Source organism: Hibiscus syriacus, unplaced genomic scaffold, assembly GCF_006381635.1.
Source record: "Hibiscus syriacus cultivar Baekdansim isolate YM2019G1 unplaced genomic scaffold, ASM638163v2 tig00109957_pilon, whole genome shotgun sequence".
NCBI lineage: Eukaryota > Viridiplantae > Streptophyta > Magnoliopsida > Malvales > Malvaceae > Hibiscus > Hibiscus syriacus.
Window position 1 is genome coordinate 1,025,931 of NW_024062539.1, and position 18,527 is coordinate 1,044,457.

General features: G+C 36.3%; 1 long non-coding RNA gene and 1 pseudogene across 1 annotated transcript; one reads left to right on the forward strand and one right to left on the reverse strand.

Moving 5' to 3' along the window:
* The first annotated feature begins 9,939 nt into the window (after positions 1-9,939).
* Positions 9,940-10,712, forward strand: LOC120211083. Its single transcript, XR_005524570.1, has 3 exons — positions 9,940-10,112; positions 10,210-10,259; positions 10,382-10,712. It is a non-coding gene; the product is annotated as an uncharacterized LOC120211083 (long non-coding RNA).
* Positions 10,713-15,829: 5,117 nt separating this feature from the next.
* On the reverse strand, positions 15,830-18,297 carry LOC120211081 (annotated as a pseudogene).
* Between the last annotated feature and the right edge of the window lie 230 nt (positions 18,298-18,527).

The window sequence follows — 18,527 nt, forward strand, 5'->3', positions numbered from 1 at the left end:
ATATATGTAACATCACTTGTTACCGACGCAATGATTTCTTCTTCAGCTCCTACGCATATTAGTTGTCCATCAACAACAAATTTCAATTTCTGATGTAATGAAGAAGGAACGGCTCCTGCTGAATGAATCCATGGCCTCCCTAATAGACAATTATATGTAGGGTGGATGTCCATCACCACAAAGTCAATACTGTACATGACTAGTCCAATTAACAACGGTATTTCCATTTTCCCAAGCACTTCTTTTTGAGTACCATCAAATGCTCGCACTACATTCTGATAACTCTTCATGTGTGATTGATCCACAAGCATTCTTTGAAGTGTGACTAGAGGCATCAAGTTGAGAGCGGATCCATTGTCAATCAATACTCCTGGCAACACATGACCATGACAATGTGTCGTGATGTTCAAAGCTTTTACTGACCCCATTCCGCCTTCTGGTATTTCATCATCCGTGAACGTTATGTAATTGTCAGCGGCTATATATCCCACAATTCTGTCAAGTTTATTGAGGGATATATCTTCAGGGATGAATGTTTGATTGAGAATTTTCATCAAAGCATTTCTATGTGCTTCTGAATTCATCAATAGATCAAGAATAGAAATTCTCGCTTGTTGTTTGTGTAGTTGTTCAACCACACTATACTCACTATGTTTCAGGAATTTCAAAAATTCTTGAGCTTGTTTTTCTGTCACAGGCTCATTAAATGCTGGAAGGGATTCATCCTCAAATACCTTCTGAGGTATTACCATGGTTTTTCCTTTTGCTTTCACTTGTTCTGAAGCATTGGATGTTTCGGGAGAGTAACATCTCCCACTTCTTGTAAAGAAACCGACTTCGCTCACTGCTTCAGACTTCGATGTTGTACCCAAACTCTATTTTTTCTCTTCTATTATTTCTAGAGAAACAGATCCTCCTACCATTGAAACATTGGTAGTATAATTCCAAGGTACCCTGCGGGTATCTTTGTATGGAAATGGTAGAGGAGTGGTGATAATTACTTTCGGCTTTATTGGTGCAGGAATCGCCGTAGATGATTTCACATTAATGATCACAGGATCATTTATTCTTTGACTAGGTTTAGAATCCTCTGATGAGCAAACATCATCTTCTTTTTTCCTTGGTTCTTCTTCAAAGAATTCTACTTCTCTGTTGTTCATCAATTTTTGCACCAAATCCCTAAACTCAGGACATAGTTGAATTTTATGCCCTTTCTCTTGATGATATTCACAATAATTCTTGCCTTCATTCTGCTTTGGCCTGAATTGTTGTGGAATTATACCGGCTAAAGAGAGTTGTTGGAATACCCAAACAAAAGGAGATTTAATTTCAGAAATGTCAGTTTTTGCTTTCTTTCTGTTCTCTTCCTGAATTGCATTTATGTTTTTATCTCCATGATTTGGCAATGGATGATTTGATGCAGATGGTGTATTGAATTCCAACTTTCCAGTATTGATCAAATTTTGGACCACCCTTTTGAATGCTAAACAGTTTTTAATAGAATGACCCGTAATTCCTTCATGGTAAACACAGTGTGCCTTTGTATCATACCAAGGAGGGAATGGTGGTTGCATGGGAACCAAAGGATAGGGCCGTATGACATCTGCTTTTAACAGCGAATCATAGATCTCCGCATATGGTACTGGTAAAGGTGTAAAAGACAACCTTTCATTTTCCTTTCGAGATCCTCTGGACTCTGTTCGATTAGTGTCTGTTTCCTCTTTCTTAACCCTTGGCTGGGTTATTGTAACACTTTTCGATGAATCCTTGTTGTAAGAATTTGTATTGTTGACTTCATTCTCTTTTTTCCGGTACATAGGTCTTTTGGAACTAGACCCCTCATTTGATTCAATTTTGCCACTTTTCAAGACATTTTCAATGAGTTCTCCAGAAATGACCAAATCTGCAAAATTTCTGGTTGCATTCCCCATTAGATGATTTAAATAAGGAGCTTTCAATGTATGGACAAATATTACTGTGGCCTCTTTTTCTGACAAAGGTGGTTGAACTTGGGCTGCTGTATCACGCCATCTCTGGGCATACTGTCTGAACGTTTCATTATTCTTTTTCTCCAAATTTTGGAGAGTCCATCTATCAGGGACCATGTCTGTTACATGGCGGTACTGATCTAAGAATGCTTTAGCCAGATCTTTCCAGGACCTAATGTTGGCTTTGGTCAATTGAGTATACCATTTTAAAGCCGGTCCTGTCAAACTATCCTGAAAGCAGTGAATTAACAATTTCTCGTCCTTCACATATCCCGCCATTCTTCAACAAAACATAGTAATGTGGGATGAAGGGCATGTAGTACCGTCATATTTATCAAATTCGGGAGCTTTGAACTTGATGGGGAGGATTAAGTCTGGAACCAAACTCAACTCACTAGCGTCAAACCCATAGAATGATTCAGTTATTTCCACGGATTTCATTCGTTCTTCTAAGCTCTTGATCTGTCTGGTCAATTCTTCATTTACTTTTTGTTTCTCATTCAGCTCATTCAAATCTGGGATTAAATGCTCAGTATTAAGATCCCCTATTTTCACATCTGGTATAAGCGGATTTTTGCTTGAAGATGCAGGATCCACTTGTTGATCTTCACGTGGTTTGGCTTCTTGTAATGCAGATGTACGAGCATTGATTTGTATAGGTGTAGTACCAGAATGATAAATTGGTTCCGGTGGAAAACCTAGAGGATACATAGGTTCTTGGTCGAAAGATACAGGATTTTCATGTATTTTTCCAATGATAGCCTGTCTTTTAAACATGTCCTCTATTTTCTGCATAATGCTGTCTTGTGAATTGGCAATATTGGCTTCAATTTTCTCCAGCTTCATTCTCATTTCTGCTTGTTCTTTATTATGTTGTTCCTCAATACGTTGTATTTTATCCTCCATAATTCTCTTAGTAGCTTGTCTAGTACCGTAGTGATGTTGTATTTCTCTTTTGGCCAGAATAACTGCGATTGACAAATCTTTTGATATTATTATTTTTTCCAAATTTTAATTAATGAATTTTATCTTAATAAATAAAATAATAAAATTATTCATAAAGAAAATTATGAAATGAATAATGAATGTATGCAAAATGCATGTATGCAAAAAGGTATTGATCCCAAAAAGTTAACTGTCATAGAACAACTTTCATCGGCATACAAAAGTTTCTTTATAATAATTCATAACTACAGATAAGGCATAGCTTTCCTATTAAGCTCTATAATTTCTTTCATTAACCATGACACCTTCTTTCCGCACTTAGAAACTGGATCAACGTTATGCTCAATTATTTTGGCTTCAACAGCTAGTTCCCCAACATATCTAGCAACTTCGCTCATTTGTACCATGGCCTCGAACACCATATTACTTCTTTCTTCACTTCTTTCAACATAGAAATTAGTTGACTTTTGCCATTGTTCATTCGTTCCTTCAAGAGTTTGCTCTAACTCAGTGATTCTGACTTGACAATTGTGCAGAATTTTTTCAAGATCTCTAATGCGTCTTCGCAGTGAAGCACTTTCTTCATTACTTTCTTTGAGATCATTAGGTCCTAGACGAACCTTTTCTTGAAACAATGATTCTTCAAGTTGCAAAATGTAAGCATTAAACTCTGCATTTTTGTTTCTAGATTGATCCAGATCTTCTTCAAGTTTTGTTCGTGCTTCTTGTGTTCTTTGATTAAGCTTCTGGATTTGAACATCCTTGTTTCTGCATCTTTGCATCCAATTGCTAGCCACTTCCTGCTCTACCTCAAGTCTGGTGTTGAAATTTTTTCTTTCTAGCTCCCATTTTTCTTTTTCAATATTGGATTCTTCCATCTTTTGGCCTCTGACTTCAAGTTCAGCAATCAGCTGGTTCATTTCAGATTCAAATCCCTTGAACATGATATTTTTCTCACCTTCAAATTTATCAACGACGTCATTCTTCATTTCTTCTAAATCTTTGGCTCGATCCCTTTCTTTTTGCATTTCATTCATGATCTCGCGGTGTTCAGCCTTGCTTTTTATAATTCGCTCTCTTCTGTCAACCTCAAAATCTTCCATTTTTTGCTTTCCTTTCTCAAGGCTTTTGAGTAGACGGCTATTCTTTCCTTTCAGATCTTCAACTCGTCTTTTCTCAATGTTCAATTCTCTGGTCATTTGTATTGTTGCCTGGCTTGATCCTGATGCTTTCCGGGATTTATATAACTCCTGATAATTTTTCTGTAATGCTCTGAATTCATCATCAACTTTTTCTTTATCTTTTCTCAACATTGCACATTGTGATGAATGAAAGTCAATGTCAACACCCAACATAGCTTTATCTTGTCTCATTTGCTCTAATTCTTTCGACCAGCCTTCTCTTTCTGCTTCAAACTCAGCTCTCAGGATTTCAATCTCTGATGGAACCACCTTAATGCGATCTTCCATAGAGATATCCTCATTTTGATCTGGTAGAGGAATATTTTCATTTTTCCTGGCAGATCTCCATTCTTCATAATCAGGAGTTAGCATTTCTTTTGCTGCTTTAGCTCGGATACAAAAAGTTGTTTTCCAAGCTGTAACGGCTTCCATGATATTTCTTTTATAATTTTTGCTGTGGAATGCGAACTCAGATGACTGTAATCCAGCAGTGACAGGTACAAATTGATGACCTTCATACTGTCTTATGACCAGAAGTGGTGCATATCCAATTCCTCCCCATAATCCGAGCAACATTATCCAGTTGTAATCTCCACATTTGTAAAAGAATTCCCTTTGGATTTGCCACGGGGCTCTCCAAACAATGTCATTGCTTTGCAGATTTCGAAAGGCATTAATCCACATATCTTTCTTAATTTCTTTCGGCCATTCCTGCTCCAGAAATTCTTTTAATGGTGAATAATCCATATTAAAGCGTCGGTATGAAACCTTTTCTGTCCTCCAGAAATGACTACGGATCCAAACATATAACAACTGGGTACACCCTGAGAATCGTCCACCTCCTAGTTTTCTACAAGCATTTAACGATCTGAAGGTCTCTGCTAGGATTGCAGAAGCAGGATTAATCTTTTTCGGTAGCTGTTCAAACAAATCTACCACTGCAGCTTCAACATATCCCAATACTTTTGGGAAGATGACCATACCATACATACCCAGAGCAAATAGATCGAATCGTACTTTAGTAACTGGATGACTCTGAATAAGTTCTTTAATGTTGGTCCAAGCAATGCCTTCGCTTTCGCCTTTTTGTTTTGTACGGGATGCCACCCATTCTTCTCGTACTCCGGCAATCTTTGCTAATTTAACTCGAAAGGGTTGAGTTTTAATTGACTTTGAATAGATTCGATTCTCCAAAGCCCCTTCGATATGTAACAAAATAGTGTACTCTTCAATAGTAGGGACCAAGTCCTCTTTATTGAGGGTGAAGCAATTGTACCCTGGATTCCAGAATTGAATTAGGGCTCTGAGTAATTCATCATCAACTTCAACATAGAGCAAATATGGGATGTCTCTGTAAGTCTGATAAAACTGCAATTTTTTGTTTGAATCCCAACTTTCCCAAATACTTCGCAAATCTTGTATATCATTTCTTTTTAGCGAAACTGGAGCATAACTGGCTAAGTCAGATACATAATCATCCTGCAGACTGTCTCCTTCTTGTCTTTGTAAGTCCTCAGCCCACTGTCTTACTTCTGAGTTTAGAATTACTTGATTTGAACACTTTTTATCCATGGATGAAGGCTTTCCAATGAGACAATTAACACAAGGATCAATGCCTTTTATCCTGTATGATGCTATGCAAACAGAAAAATAAAGAACACACAAAAAGAAATGAATTAGTTTACATAATAAAGAAATTTAATAATAACATTTACCTAAATATTTTTATTTAAACATGCTTTTTCATAATTTAAATAATTTAAACGTACATGTAATTTAATCAGTAAAGAAAATAAATAAATTAACAGGAAAGTTAGAATTCATTTCTCCTGTGTGTACACCTATTTTGGACAAAATTTCGGCATGACTTCGGATCGGAAGAGTTTCTAGGGTTTATTATATGCAGGGTTTCAGATATAAGAATAAAGGTACCCGAATTGTCCTTGTTAGTGCCCCCTTGGGTTGCTAACCCTCAATCCTAGTCCATCACAGACTAAAATGGATCGAGTTCAATTCGAGGGGATACATTTCTCTATGCCTGACACGGAGAATAAATTCTCACGAAGACATAGAGCATATGAACCCCAAAAGTTACTTGCTAGGTCTGACACGGAGAATAAATTCTCACGAAGACGTCGCTTTCACTCCCACTTAAAAAGGACAACTCAATTATAGAGCTTTATGTTATGCAATGCAAGTGTTGTGTGTGAGGAGAAATGTTCAAACCTTTGACAGAAAAATAAATAATGAAATAAAATACTTGCAAATAAAATGAAACATATAAATGTTATAAAAATAATAAGTAAATATAAAAATTTTGAAAAGAAAGAATTAAAAATTAAATATATGAACTTTTAATTTTTAATTAATAGAGACAATTTATAATTGATTTTTAAAAGTTTGACCAGTCCCCAGCGGAGTCGCCAAGCTGTCGTAACCGGTTTTCGTCCGGGCACGAAATATTATACTTGGCTGGAAAATTGATGTGAATAAATGGTTTTGAAAATAATTTGGGAGTCGCCATCGGCCTTTTGGGTCAGGTAGGTCGAATACCTAAAAATTATTTTTTAAAAGAGTTTTAAGAAAACATCAATTAAAAAATGAACTGATCTGCTTTTATAACCAAAAATTCATTCTTTTTAATAATAAAAAGGGATTCGTGGTCGGTTACGTTTAGGGAAGGATTAACACCCCTACAACGCCCAAAATTGGTACTTTTTAATTATAAATTGTCTCTATTATTAAAAATTTTAAAAATTCAAAATATATTTAATTTATAATCCTATTATTTCAAAATTATAAAAAATATTTAAAAATATCGAAAAAGGACTTCTAGGTGCCTTAAGACAGCTCTTTTCTTTGATATTGATAAATATTAATTTAAATAAAATTAAATAATATTTTTTATATTTTTTAATTTTGAAATACCAGAATAGGACATCCAGTTGTATTAAGACTGTCCTTTTCTTCGATATTGAAAAATAAATATTAAAATAATTTATTAAAAAAATAAATTATTATTATTATGAATACATAATAAAAAATTTTAAAAATATAAACAAGTAAAATTAAAACAATAAAAATACAACTAGAACAATCTATTTAAAAGCAGTAAAATAAATGAAAACATTTAAAATAAATGACTAAATTATAGTAAAAGTAAAATTAAAACCTAATTCATAATTAATCAAATTATAGGGATTAAACATACTATTTCTTTATTTATTTATTTAGTGACTAAAATAAAATTATCTAAAATTCGGATATTAGAATAAAATAAATTAAAACATAAACTAGGTATTAAAATATTATTTATTAAAATTAAGGGATTAAATCTGTTATTTACCCTAAATATATTATTTTAATACAAAGGACTAAAATAAATAAAATTAAAATTAAAGATCTGAATTAAAAAGATTATAAACTTGATTTAGTGACTAAAATGTAAAGTTTACAAATCTTGATGGCTGCGGACGGGATTTAACAATTTAAAATTGCACAAATAGTCCTTCCCGAAACGACGCCGTTCGGGAAGGCCTATTTAAGGTCCAAAACGGCTGGCCCGAAGGGCCAGCCTTCATTTCTTTTTTTTTTCTCTCTCAAGCAAAGAGAGAGCCAGAATTCTCTCTGGCCTCTCTCTATATTCCCTCATCGGAGGGAATCCGGCAGCCGTCTGCCGTCGTAAATTCCCCCGCCGACCACCGCCTCCGGTGGTCGAAAATTCCCCAAATTCACCTAAAACGTAGATCTAAACACCCTAAGACCGAATCCGGCCTTTGTTTCTCCAAAAAGACTCCTAATCGGAGTAAATCTATGAAAATACCTTCGGTATTTTCTGTTCTCCGGCGATGTTTAGTGTTTCCGGCGATGGTCAAGGCTTCTTTGGTAAGCTTCTTTCCTCTTTTTTGTTGTTGTTGCTGTGTTGTTGTTGACTGGGATCGTTGGTAGTTTTTGTATCTCTCTCTGTCTCTGTTGTTTCCTCGTCTCTCCCCGTTCTTCTCTGTTTTTGCTTGCAGATGGGGTGATGGCTTTATAGCCATCACCAGTGTGACCATCGGACCGGTCCCAAAAGGGCTCTTCGGTGAGTCACCGGACTTCCAGTGGTGACTCACCATTTGGGGAGACGTGTGCGGTTAGTGTTGAAGCAACAAAGCTTCTGGATTCTTCAGCAAGGCGGCGGCGTTGCGGCGTGGCACTGGCAGCTGGGACGTGTCCCTAGGGTTATGATACCCTAGGGCTTCCTTGTTGGGCATCTCTGGACCGTTGGATCTTTCCAGATCCAACGGCAGCAAGCTGAGGCGGCTGGGAAGAGGGAAACCCTAATCTGGTTTAAGGTTTCCATTGGGTTTCTGGATTTGGGCCGGTTACTGTTGGATTTGGGCTTGTAATAATATTTAATAATAATATTAATAATAAATAATAATATTAGTAATTATAATTATAATAATAATAATAATAATAATAATATAAATAATTTTTTTAATAAGACATTTTGAATGTGACAATTTTAAAAACAAAAAGAGACACATTTAGTAGGACGGCGAGAATATATGATAATTAAATTAACTAGTCAACGCTTCTAATAACATGTGTATGCAATTATAAGAAACACGATGCAGAAAACATTGTGGAGATAAATCTTGTAATATACAATGGATGAAGTTAGAAATTTTAGTAGTTTAAAAGTTGTTGAGGTTAAACGTTAAAATATTTTAAATTAAATAACGACGGGTAGAGTCATCAAAATTACCGATAGGGTCATTATAAGTGCCAGTAAAACATCATAACTATCAGTAGATTATCAATTTATACAAATTAAAATAGTCGGTCGTTAGATTTGATTGTCAAGTTCACATTAGAGGTTAGGGAAGATGAGCTCCGAGTGACAGTCTTTGTTGAATGTACTCCGAAAGAATAAAAATTGTTCTCTTTATTCGAGTGAATATCATAAAATGACATGATTCGAGACATCAACTGATTTTCATGTTTCACTTAAATTGAATTGTCTTTTCGTATTGGTTGTAATAAATCCATGTTGAACGTCTGGAAAAGCAGGTATGTGGTGACTTGTCATTGGAGTGATGAGACGATACAGTAGTCAAACCGTTTTTAGGTAGGTTTCTTTACTTATAAGAAGGGGCTTCGTGGAAATCAGATATCTAAGTGTCTGAGGTTTGTCTTTATTGAGTGTCGTCTTCTTTTTCAATTCTTTGCATCTTTGTTGGGTTCATATGTCCTCAAATATGCTAAGTTCGTATCATCATGTCTGCCTCCATGATCTATTTGACTTTCATTGTTCTCTTTTAGTTGACCCAATCTACTCCCCTTATCTTTCTCTAACCCGTTAACCCCTATCTAACCAATTGAAATTCCTAATTATTTTCTCTTTCTTCAGAAATTCCCAATTTCTCTCATTCGAGTACTAACTCTTTTCCCCAATTTATGACATTATCAGGATTCAACCTGATTTGTAAAGAAAAGATTTAAGAAATAGAAGAATTTGGGTTTACAGGAAAAGAATACTTCAGTTTCATTCATAAATCTTTAAAAATGTCCATTGCAGTCTATATATCTCAAGTTGGTTGTGCGAATTATTTAATGACATTTTCATAATTTTCTAACAGAAGTACATAACTAATACTCTCATTGATCGTTGCTAATGCTCCTCATTCGTCTATATTTCCCAACTAGATGGATCATTCTACTTTTCGGCCCAATCCTTGACACAACTGTTTGCCCATTGATTTGGCTTGCTCTATCATGTGTGTCTCATAAAGTTTCTCCATCACATGCTCTTCCTCAAATAATAAACATTTCCTCTTAGCTTTTCTCACTTCCTCATTTTATACTTTGAAATCCTTTCAATTTTCCAATCCCATCTTTTCCAATCCCTAACTCTTCCCCTAGGTCCATGACAATACCCCATTCTACAGTTGATGCTTGTCCCCAAGGATCGAAGTCTGGGAATTTTGATTTCAGTACTGTAAAATCCTCTCAGGTAGCAGTCTCTGATCCTAAATTCACCCATTGAATTAAGAGCTGAGTAATTGCTTTGTTATTTTTCTTCACAATTCTCATGTCCAACGCCATGGCAGGATAAATACAAATTTGACCATCAAGATTAACCTCTGGTGGATCTCTCGAGGTAACAGTCTTACTCCCTATCTTCTTCTTCAACAAGCTGATATGAAACACTGGTTGAATTTTTTAGTGTGCTGATAATTCCAATTTGTAGGCCACTGATCTAATCTTTTTATAACCTTGTAGGGACCATAGTATCGAGCTGATAGTTTGAGATTTTTCTTGAGTGCTACTAAGGTATAACGATAGGGATGGAGCTTCATGTAAACTTCATCTTTCTCCTGCAACTCTGTCACTTTTCCCCCGATTTGCATAGTGTTTCATCCTTTGTTGTGCCTTGTCTAATTGATCCTGCAAAATATTATTCACCTGGTACCTTTATTGCATTAGTTGTTGTACATCAACTACCTTTGAATCTGTCACCCAGGTCATGGTAGGTGGTGTGTAGCCATACAAAGATGTGAATGGTGTTGTTCTCAAAGCAATATGGAAATTGGTGTCATACCACTATTCAGCTTGGGACAATCACTTCAAGTAGTAGGACTCATGACACATCCCACGTAGATCTACTCCAAACATTGATTTATCCGTTTCGTTTGTCCATCGATTTCAAGATGGAACGCTATAGTGAATAGGGTAATGGACTCCAACAACTTAAGTAATTCCTTCCATAATAAGGTTTGTGAAAACCTTATGTCTTTCATATAGAACTATCTTAGGCTGGCCATGCAATTTGTAGACCTGACCTAAGTAGACTTTAACTACTTTCACCGCTGTAAAGGGATGCACTAATGGAAAAAAGTCCATATTTGATAAATTTATCAACAATTACCAAAATATGGTAATGAACTTTCAAGGTAGTGTTGGGGGTTGTAGTAATTCAGGCTTTAAAACATGCTCATCCTTAATTCTTTGGCAAATGTCACACTGTTGGACACTCTTTGACCATCCTCTTCAGTCCTTTCCAATAAAAATCAGATTTCATCCTGTGATAAGTAGCTTGAACCCCATAATGACACCTTGAGGTGAGTCATGCAACACTTGCAAAATTTGTTGCCTTAGAGGGCCTTTTTCTCCAATATAGACTACCTTTGCATTCAATATATTTTTATAGTAAGACCAGTATGCAACATCTTGGCTTGGAACAACCAACTTGACAATATTATCCTTGGTAACCACATCACCCTCGTAACTTTTTTCAACTTCCAGAACCCAAGTAGGAATCACCACTATTAAAAATGCTATGTTGAGCCAAGTTATGCTTACCTTTCCTATGTTGAATAAAATAGTCTAGCCCTAGTTGTTTGGTAAAACCCCTCTTTGGTATGAAGGTAGTTAATTTTTACTCCAGTAAGTGTTTAAGAGCTTCATGATTTGTCTTGATGATAAAGGAACCACCCTCCAAATAATGTCTCCATTTAGAGGTGGCAATAAGTATTGCTAGATGTGAAATGCCCGTCCAACTCAGTTGGTAGAGCACAAGGCTCTTAACCTTGTGGTTGTGGGATCAAGTCCCACGGAGGGCATTTCATAATTCGGAGGTCTCCACGGAAGCTGCTCTCAACTTGGCGTTGGGGGCAACCTACTGTAATACCTCTCCCATACCCCTTACATATGGGAAAAAAGGGTCAGCTAATATAATAAGTACTACTAGATATTCTCTTTCATAAATTGATAGGTTCATCTGTTTTGGTCCAAGAGCTTTGCTAAGATAAGCCACTGGTTTACCCTCTTGAGATAAAACTGCTCCTACTCCTTTATAACTAGAAGTAGTTTATAAACAGAAACTTTTGTTGAAATTATACAGTACTAGGACATGATCTCTACACAGCATTTTTAACGTTTTATAGGAACTTTTAGCTTCTTCTGTCCAAATAAACTGATCTTTCTTTAACATATTGGTAAAGGGTTTGCTAATTTCTCCATACCTTTTAAAGAACCTTACGTGGTAACATGTGAGGCCCGAAAATCCCCTAGTGACTTAAGGGTCTTTGGTAATTTCCAGTGCTACATTATCTGAATTTTGATTGGATAAGTAGCAACCCCTTGATGAGGTGTAATGTGATCTAAATATTCTACCTCTTTTTGGGCCAAAAAACACTTGCTTCCTTAGTAAATAACTGATTTTGTTTTAGAACTTCCAGAATTGTATTGAGATGTACTCTATGACTCTCCCAGTCAGGGTTGTAGATTAAGATATCATAAAAAAACTAACACAAACTTCCTCAAATAAGGTCCAAAAAAGTTCATTAAAGCTTCAAATGTAGTTCAAGCATTGTTTAGTCCAAAGGGCATAACCTTGAATTCAAAGTGCCCATGATGAATCTTGATGGTTGTCTTCAAGAGTGATTCTGATATGCCAGTATCCAGATCTCAAATTTAATTTAGAAAAATAGGTTGCTCTTACCAACTCATCCAATAAATATACAACCACAAGAATTGGAAATTTATTTTTTACAGTTAAGGCATTCAACTGTCTATAATCTATGCACATCCTCCAGCTCCCATCCTTCTTCTTAACTAGTAGTCAAGGCAATGCAAATGAACTTTTGCTAGTCTGGATTATAGAAAAGGATAGCATTTCATTCACATTCCTCTCAACTTTAGTTTTTTGATGATAAGGCAGCCTGTAACGCTTTATATTCACTGCTTCAGCCCCAACCTTCAATGTAATTGAATGGTGATGCTCTCTTTGAGGTGGCATCCCTTTAGGTTCTTCAAAAATCACCGAGTATTTTGTTAGTAACAACTGCATGTCTTGGTACCTCAAAAACTTCTTCACTTGGCATGTAAATTTCTCCTCTTAACTCAATGTCCTTCTCCATCAGTTTCTGCAATTCGCTGTCAGATATCATCTTTACAGTTAGTAAACTCTGTCCTCCTTTCAAAGTAATTTCTTGCCCCTCATTCTGGAAACTAAAGGTTATGTTGTTGAAGTCCATCAGCAGGGGACAGTACTTCTTCATCCAATCTACTCCTAAAACCTTGTCACTCCCTCCTAGAGATAAAACGCTTAAGTCATGTTCAAATTGAGAACCTTGTATTCCACACTTCAATTGCTTAATATTGGCTAAAATAGAAAGTTTCTCACCATTAGCAACTGTAATAATTAATGGATGAGTTTGTTCTAGCTCCACCCCTTCCTTTGACCACTTACTGCTAATAAAGCTGTGTTCTTCCACTATTCACCAAGATATTTAGAGGCTTTCCCCTTATATGGATCTTAATCCTCAAGGTGTTATGACCAGTTTGGTTAGTTATACCATTTATTGAGATCTCTAATTCCCTTTCCACAAGATTAACTTCATATTCATTGTGTTCTGCCTCTGATTTTTCTGGTTCTCCCTTATCCTTTAACTCCATTGAGTTCAATTTTTTAGTTCTGCACTGATGCCTTAGAGTGAATTTATCCCCACATTTGTATCATAGTCCATTTGTTCTTCTATAATCCACCAATGTTTTCTTGTTTTGGATTGTATTCTAGGGAACTCTTTTCTATGGCTGGTTAACTACTGTGTTAGGAGACTTATAAGTGAAGTTATATTCTGTTGATGTTACTTTGGGTTGATATCTAAGTTTCTTATTCCCAACCTACCAAGTCAGTTCAAATGGCTTAGCCATTTATCTCCACATTTGTAACACAGTCCATGTGTTCTTCTATACTCCACCAATGTTTGCCTGTTTTGGATTGTATTCTGGGGAACTCCTTTCTATGGTTGGTTAACAACTGTGTTAGGAGACTTATAAGTGAAGTTGTATCCTATTGATGTTACTTTTGGTTGATATCTAAGTTTCATGTTCTCCACCTTCCAAGTCAGTTCAAATGGCTTAGCCAACCTGAAAGCAGTAGCAAAAGTTGAAGGGTTGTGACTTTTCACTCTATGTTTGATCTCCTCTTTCAGCCCACTCAAAAATCTTGAAACAAAATAACCTTCTTCCAAGAAAGTATTGTACTGCCACATGTAAGACCTGAGCTCCTCGAATTTTTTATGATACTCATCCACGTATTGCCTCTGAGTAAGTTTATGGATCTCCTCCACTATATCATTACAGTTCTGGTCACATAATCTATGATATAGATCTGCAGTAAACTAATCAGTTTACCTTATGCTTTTAAGCTATATAACCATGAAACCATGTTTCTGCCTTCCCCACCAAATACACTGTAGCTAGCATTACTTGTTGGGATTTAGGCACATTAAAAATCGAAAAATACTTCTTCACCCAACTCCTTGGATTTGTCCCATCAAAGGATTGGAGCTCTATTTTAGGTCTAAAAGTAAAACTCAATTGCATATTACCACCTACATATTGTTCTCCTAACTCTGTTAGATTTCATCCCATTTTCAATTTTTGAGCTTCAGTAACATCATGAAATTGATTCTCGAGATTTTGTGGAACAACAACAGGTTTGGATTATAATATTCTAGGTTCTTCTGTTTTAAATGAATACTTCTCATGCTCATTAATCCTTGTTACTAGGTAGGATTATTTACCTTCTGTTTTAGACTGGTTCTTAGTTGTTTGCAGTTGACAGCTTCTTGGTGAAGGTAAACCTATCTCCTCAGCAGTTTTACCCATCAACTGTAGGATTCTTTGCTCATATCCTCTATTTTCTTTTATTCCTGCCTCCAGGTTCTGCATTTTTGTCTCCAACTCATTCTTCTGCCCTACCCACTATGTTGGTAATACCTCTTCCTCCTTTGCCTCCACTTATTTTGGTACCTTCGTGGTTCCAGTTTTCTGCATTTTCTTCGATTTACCTAGCGTGAAATTGATTTTGGGATCACAAGTGCTCTGATTCAACCTGATTTGTAAAGAAAGAATTTAAGAAATAGAAGAATTTGGGTTTATAGAAAGAAAACACTTCAGATTTTCATTCATAAAACTTTAAAAAAGTCCATTCTAGTCTATATATCTCATGTTGGGTGTACGCATTATTTAATGACAACTGTTGTCCTTTTCTAATAGAGTTGACACTCTCCTCGACCGTTGCTAATGCTCCCTAGTTGTTTGCATTTCCCAGCTGGATGGATCCTTCTACAAACCGGCACAATCCTTGACCCAACTGTTTGCCCATTGATTTGGCTTGCTCCATCACGTGCTCTTCCTCAGATAATACACTTTTCCTTTAACATTTCCCACTTCCCCTTTTTATCTTTTGAAATCCCTAATTCTCCTTTCAATTTCCCATTTCCATCTTTGCCAATCCCTAACTCTTCATCTAGGACCATGACAGACATTCGATGTTATGATAAACCTTTGATAGATGTGTGAAATCATTGGCACAAACACATAAATTAGCAATCTTATTCTTTATAACAATTTTTAAGCAGACATGTAGGCAAATAAAGATTTGAGTATAACTACTTGCATCATCCGAGCATGCATTAAACTATTCTATACAGCTACCATTTATCAACTCTATCCAAATTAAATCAGCATTTTTATTTTTATTTTTATCAAGGGGGAGGGGGTAGAATACGTGTATTCAAACTAGTCTGGAAATTAACTGAATCTAGATGAAATGTGCATTGTTACCTCATGAAAACAAGGGACACATAATAAAGGCTGTCACATCGACGAGCACTAGAGACCGGACTGGGAATGCACAAGATCAAGTGAGGAAATGCACAAGATCAAGTGAGGATCAGGCAATCTTCATTAGTCTTTCTTCTTTGGAAAGCCTTGTTCATAGCCTTTATATTGACTATTCTTATTTCAAGGAGAATTTCATGTCCCTAAAGCCTATTTATTGCATATCAGGTGTCAGGCAGGTATAAAGCTCTTGACTGCAGAGATGATACATTAGAAACTATGCAGTAAGAGATGACCAGCCCTGATTCATTATCAGAAACCATTTCAGTCTGGTTGTAAAACACCATTGTCCAATTGAGAGATATTTATACAGTTCTATGTCTCTTCAATCCTTAAAGGAAATTACGCCATATATGGGCATCAGGTGTCCAAGGCATACTAGCAATAATTTGCTCTGCTTCCTTGAGTTTTCCATATGCAACCAGTAAGTCTATCACACAATAATAATGATCCAGTTTGGGTTCAAGTCCATAATCACTTTTCATTCTCCTGAAGAAATCCATGCCTTCTTCCACTAATCCAGCATGCCTGCACGCAGTAATGATTGCAGTTAAAGTGGCCCCATTAGGCTTAAATCCTCGAAACTCCATTTCTCGGAATTTTTCCAAAGCTTCATAACAATAACCATGGGCTCCAAGGGCTGAAACCAGAGATGTCCAGGTTATGAGGTTCTGTATACCATTCCTTCAAAGATATTCACTGAACTTTTGACGCATCCACATTTTCCATACACATCTATAAGTAAATTGCAAACAAATGAGTCACAGAGACTAAAATCAGTCTTTATTGAGACCATGAACCGAGCTACCCAAATCCAGGTTTGAAAGTTTACTGCACACAGATAAAAGGCTTACAAATGTGTATTTGTCTGGATATATAGGAGTCATTTACATGTGTTTAAATAGTTCAAAAACCTCTTTATTGTAACCATTGCGACCACAAGCTGTGATCAAGATATTCCAAGATACAATGTCAGGATCATCAAGAACCGAGAACAGCTTTATAGTTTCATGATATTGGCCTACTCTGCAATAAATTCCTGCAGCAACGTTAGAGGGAACTGTGGAGAGTGGCCTTTCGGAATCTGTAATGAAAGAAAGGGAATCAGATAGGAAACCATTTCCAGCATATGAGATCATGAGGGAGCTCAAAACATATATATTATCTTCAAAGCCCATTATTATAGTCAAACAATGAAGCTGCATTAGTTCGGTGGTCACTGAAGATTTAAGAATTGTGGAAAATGTAAACTTGTCAGGCCGATAACCTTGTTGTAGCATGTCTAGCAGTAAAGAAACAGCAGTACTAGAAAATTTACTAGCAAAACCAAAAATTAAAGCATTCCAAGAAACTACATTCTTCTCATGTATACCATCAAAACATTGGTGGGAGTCTTGCAATTTATCACATTTCGCATAATAGTCAACTAGTGCACTACCTACAAATAGGTCGGATTGAAAACCCTTCTTGATTGTTTTAGCATGAATATATTCTCCTAATATTGGGATCCGCAAACCACTACAAGAAGCAATTATAGTAACGAAAGTAGTCTGGTTAGGAATCATTCCAACCCTGGACATTTGGAAGAAGAAATCTAAAACTTTTAGAGGATTATGATCCTTTTCCAGTGCACCAATAATTGTATTCCAGGACACAACATCAGTGATATGCATCCTCTCAAAGACTTTTTCTGCTAAGCAGATTTGCGTGCATTTGACATATTCATTCATAAGAGAATTTCCAATTGTAACTTCATAATCAAAACCACATTTAATCCCCAAGCCATGTATCTGTTCTCCAAATTTCAAATCAAGCTCACCTTTCAACCCAGACAAACACCCACAAAGGAACAGTCAGACAAAGATGGCCCCACCTTTAGAAGTTCACGAAACAAAAACATACAATCTCTAACCAAACCATGATGTGCACACAGAAATAATCGAGTTCCATGTTACCAAAGTCTTCCTCGGCATGTGATCAAATGCCTGACGTGCTTCAGAAACGCACCCGTACTTTCCATATAGGCTTAAAAACGTAGTGCCGACAAAGGAATCTGCGCAGAACAAGCCATTATTGACAGCCAAAGCTTGTAACTGAACCCCGCCACGGAGATCCAATGCCTGAGCTGATAAAAATCCGGCCAACACATGAGGAGTAGGTGAAAACCCATGATCCCTCATCGAAGAAAACAATTTGCAAGTGGCCCAGAGATCCCGGATTAACTATAGGCGGTGATCATCGAGCTAAAGGAAACTGTGTTTCTGTTGGTCATATTGTCGAGCACCTTGCGTGCCATTGGTAAATGGCCGAGTAATGCATATTGATATATGATGTTGTTGAATAAAAAGATGGGTTGCAAGGCGTAGGGACCGAAGGTGATGGCAAGGGCATGGAGAGGCTGAGTGGTTTTAAGGAAAGGAAAAACGGAGGTAGACTTTAGTAGTTGAAGTAGACGTTCGGTTTTTAAAAAATCGCAGCAGCTCATCAGGGCGGGAAGAATTGGTCCAGATATTTTTTTTTCTTTATTAGATCTTCCTTATATATTGGTTCTGTTTGGGAATTTTATGTTTGATGGCTTTATTCACAATTTTATTATTATTTTAATTATATCCGTATTTTTAATTCTTGAAATAATTTTTTATTCCATTTTATTTTTTTAAAACTTAGAGGTCATTATTAAAAATTCCTCCCACCCAACACCAAAGGGCTGAACCTATGAGAGAAAAAGAGTACC